Source organism: Falco rusticolus, unplaced genomic scaffold (assembly GCF_015220075.1).
Source record: "Falco rusticolus isolate bFalRus1 unplaced genomic scaffold, bFalRus1.pri scaffold_218_arrow_ctg1, whole genome shotgun sequence".
Classification (NCBI taxonomy): Eukaryota; Metazoa; Chordata; class Aves; order Falconiformes; family Falconidae; genus Falco; species Falco rusticolus.
The window spans coordinates 9,587-14,379 of NW_023618213.1; positions in this window are offsets into that span (position 1 = coordinate 9,587).

Consider the following 4,793-nt stretch of genomic DNA (forward strand, 5'->3'; position numbering starts at 1 on the left):
CCAAGACCCCAACCGTGACCCCCAAGACCCCAACCACAACCTCTAAAACCCAACCATGACCCCCAAGACCCCAATCTCAACCTCAACATCCCCAACCATGACCCCCCACCCCCACCTCTTGACCCCCAAGTGGGCCACCAGTGTTATCACCCTGCCTTTGGGAATTCCACCCCCTTCCCTGCCCCCAGCTCCATCTTTCTGTGTTATTTTTCAGGAGATGAAATAAATAGATCAATAAATATAATTTCCACCAAGATAAGGATTATCGGGCTCGAGGTGAGGCTTCCTGAGATGCATGGAGCCCCCACCGGGCACAGTGATGTCCTCTCCAGTGAAGAAGCCACCAAAGACCATGGTGAGACCCCTCCTCTCTCACAGAGGAACCGCTTCCCTCTCGCTTTTGCCCCCGAATTTGGGGGGGGGGGGGGCATTCCCACCTCCCCTCTCCAGAGGGGCTGAGGTCTTCGGTCGCTACCCCCACCCCATGCCAAGGGTCTCGCCCAGCGTGGGGCACCAAGGAAGCCTTGATCACCCCCTACCAGATATTTTTTGAGGACTTGGGGGGGGGGGTCAGAGCGGTGCTGCCCCTTCTGCTAGCACCTGCAAGGAGGGGAGGGGGCAGTGAGGATGGAGGGTGTCCCTCACCCCCCACCGGCGTCCACGGTGACCTCTACGGCACCCACGTTGCCCCACCACCTACTGGTGTGGTGGGTGCTGCCACCTCCATGCTGGGCTGGTAGGAACCATGTCCATAGGGGCCTGGAAGAGGAAGGAGGGTGAGGGTCTGGCAAGGGTTGGGGAGGGGTCTCCACACTAAGGAGTTGGTTTTTTACCCCACCCCCACCCCTCAATAGGGCTCACTTGACCAGGGCATGGAGCCTCTGCCGTTCACGTGGTAGATACCGGTGGTGTGGCTGTTGCACCGGCTGTCCAACGAGTTGTCTTCGTCACCAGTTGTGCTGTAGAGCCAAGAACCAGTAAGTCCATGGGTCTTGGTCTGCGGGAGGGGTGGGGGGAAGCTGGGGAGGGGCAAGGGGGGAGATGCTGGAGCTCAGAGGCTCCAACGTTGGGGTCTGAGCCCTCCCTGGGGTTGGGGAGTTGAACCCTCCCACCCCCCACCATGAAGAAAAGCTGCTGTCCCCCAAGTTTGGGTGAGGGGATGCACCTGAGGGCAACCCAGCTTGGTGTCCTCCCCACCCACACCCCCCCAACAGACCCCCTCCCCCCATCCCTTTCACCTGGCACTGGCAGATTTCTTCTTCCCTTGGGCCAAGCAGATGATGAGGGCGATGGAAAGGATGAGGAGGATGAGGAGGGTCAGACCCAGACCCAGACCCAGACCCAGTTTGCTGATGTGGGTCTGGCAATAGTCACCAGATGTCAGGTACCAGGGCATGGTCGGGCAGCTGTGGGGGGTGATGGAACATGGGAAGAGGGTCCTTGCTCCCCAAATCTGGCCCAGGGTTGGGCTCGGGGGGCTGGGATCCTCTGAGGAACCCACTGGAAACCCAGGGCCCTTCTCAGAGGTGGGGAGAACCCAGGACATCCAGCCCCATGTCCATGGGTTGGGGTTGGGGTTGTGATCAAGGGCTTTTGGAGGTCAAGGGTTGGGTTTAGGAGTCAAGGGTTGAGGCTTTTGGGGGTCAAGGGTTGGGTTTGGGGGTCAAGGGTTGGGGTGTTGGGCTCAAACCTGGTGCTTTGGAGGTCAAGTGTTGGGTTTAGGGGTCAAAGGTTGAGGCTTTTGGGGGTCAAGGGTTGGTTTTGGGGGGTCAAGGTTGAATTTGGGGGTCAAGGGCTGGGGCTGGGTCAAGGGCTGGATTTGAGGGTCAAGGTCTGAGTTTTGGGGGTCAAGGGTTGAGGCTTTTGGGGGTCAAGGGTTGGGTTTGGAGGGCAGGGTTGGGGTTTTGGGGTCAAGGGTTGGGTTTTGGGGGTCAAGGGTTGGGTTTGAGGGTCAAGGGCTGGGTTTAGGGGTCAAGTATTGAGGCTTTTGGGGGTCAAGGGTTGGGTTTGGGAGTCAAGGGTTGGGTTTGGAGGGCAGAGTTGGGGTTTGGAGGTGAAGGGTTGGGTTTTGGGGGTCAAGGGCTGGGTTTGAGGGTCAAAAGCTGGGTTTAGGGGTCAAGGGTTGGGTTTTTGGGGGGCAGGGTTGGGGTTTTTGGGGGTCGAGGGTTGGATTTGAGGCTCAAGGGTTGAGTTTGAGGATCAAGGTCTGGGTTTAGGGGTCAAGGATTGAGGCTTTTGGGTGTCAAGGGTTGGGTTTGGGGGTCAAGGGTTGGGGTTTGGAGGACAGGGTTGGGGTTTGGAGGGCAGGGTTGGGGTTTAGAGGTCAAGGGTTGGGTTTGGAGGGCAGGGTTGGAGCTTTGGGGTGAAGACCTGAGGCTTGGAGGTCAAGGGTTGGGTGAAAGGTCACGTTAGGGTTAAGCCTGGAGTAGGGTTGGGTTGGGTTTGGGTCAAGATTGGGCTTGTCCTTCCATTTAGGCCCAGAATCCAGTTTAAATTCAACATCAGGGGGAGGTTTGGACCCGGGGCGAAGGTGGGACCCATGGGGAGGGGGACGGGTGAGGTTGGGGTCCACCCACAAGCAACTGGGTCCCTCCATCGTCAAGTAGCAGTCACCACCATGGCAGTCGAAGGCGCCGGGGACGTTGATGCTGCAGCTGGTGACGCAGAAGTTGCCGTTCCTCGTACGGTACAAGTGGTAGTATTGGCTGAAGTTGGCCGGCGTGAACTTCCTGCAGATGTCTGGAGAGGAGAAGCAGCGGCCAGCTGAGCACCCCCCTCCCCCCCCCCCCCCCCCCCCCCCCCCCAGTGTCCCAGCCACCCCCACTCACTGCTGTCTTTGAGCGCCAACCCAGCGTGGGCAGCTCTGGAGGAGGATGTGGTGAAGCAAAGTCCTTCTGGGGAGAGAGGAACAGTGGGGAGTGGTCATGGGAAGCCACCAGAGATGTGAAGGACCAAGCCTGACCAGCCGTGGGGAGTTTGGCACCTACTCGCCAAGTGGCTGCAGTTGCGGGGCTGAGGCGCGGCGTTGGCGGCCTCCAGCAGCTCCTGGGCACGGTGGGCAAGGCTGGTGGCTCTGGCCGGTGGGTGCAGCAGGACTCTGTAGTTGACCACCACACTGCCTCTTCTGTGGGGCAGCGAGAACATCAGCTGGGGGGTCCTCACCTATCCCATTTCCAGCCCAGCCCAGAGGTTCCTTGCTCGTCTCATCCCATCCCAGTGGTTCTTCACCCATCCCATCCTCACCCATCCCATCTCATCCATCCCATCCCAGTGGTTCTTCACCCATCCCATCCTCACTCATCCCATCCCAGAGGTTCCTCACCTATCCCATCTCATCCATCCCATCCCACCCCAGCGGTTCCTCACCCATCCCATCTCATCCCAGTGGTTCTTCACCTGTCCCATCCTCACCCATCCCATCCCAGAGGTTCCTCACCTATCCCATCTCATCCATCCCATCCCACCCCAGTGGTTCCTCACCCATCCCATCTCATCCCAGTGGTTCCTCACCCATGCCATCCTCACCCCTCTCATCCCAGCAGTTCCTCACCCATCCCATCCCATCCCAGTGGTTCCTCACCCATCCCATTCCATCCCGCCACATCCCAGTGGTTCCTTACTCATCCCACCCCATCCCAGTGGTTTCTCTCCCATCCCACCCCACCCCACCTCCACTCCACCCCCAGCCACACACTCACGCCAGGGTCATGACCCAGGTGCTGTGGTAGCCGGAGACGTTGCGGTAGATCTGGTCCATCTGGGGACAGAGAGACACGTGTCACCAGTGGGGCTGGGCTGGCTGGTGGTGGCGTGGGGTGGTCCTGGTGAACCCCCTCCATAGTGGGGACACCAAGAGGGTCTCACCGTCTGGCTGAACTCATCCACAAAGCTGCGGTAGGCGGTGGATGAGGTGTCCCCCATGTCCTCAGAGAAGTCCCGGTTGGTGATGCGCATCTCCATCATGACGGAGGAGCTCAGCGCTTCAGGGCAGGGGGTGGGACAGCAGTGAGATGGGGACATCCCATGGGGGTGTCCCCTCTTGGGGACAAGGAAGGGTGTCCCCCTCTTACCTGCCGTGATGTTGATGGTTGGTGCCCCAAACTGGCAGAAGGGTCCCTGAAGGTTGGGGGGGCAGTGACAATTGATCCCATTCCAGTAACCCCCGTTCAGGCAGGGGTCTGTGGGGAGAAGGACACAAGGACTCATGGAGACCCCCCAACACTTTTCCCTACCCCCCTGATGTCCAGCACCCTGCTTGTTCCCCCCCCAGATCCATCCAGTTGGGTGCACCATCACCCCAGCCCCACAGTTGGTCTTGGCCAAGGGGACAAGGAGGAAACCAGTGGGACCAGTTGGTTGGTCAACCATCTCACTGGGCCAGTTGGCTGGTCAACCATCTCCTGGACCAGTTGGCTGGTCAAACGTCTCACTGGACCAGTTGTCTGGTCAACCATCTGGCTGGGCCAGTTGTTTGGTCAACCGTCTTGCTGGGCCAGTTGGCTGGTCAACCATTTCCTGGACCAGTTGGCTGGTCAACCATCTCGCTGGGCCAGTTGGTTGGTCAACCATCTCACTGGACCAGTCCCCACCAGCAGTGCCGGGCTGTGGTCCCCGTGGCATGGTGGGGGGGCACCCACCACTGAACCTTCAAGGGTCCAAACCCCTTCAAGGGGTGGGACCTTCTCCAAGAAATAACCAAAGTGGGGTCTTTGCACCAGCACCCACACTGAGGAAGACCTACTTGTGGTGGTAGGGATGGGGGTGGTGGTGGTGGTTCTTCTGGTCCTTTCCGT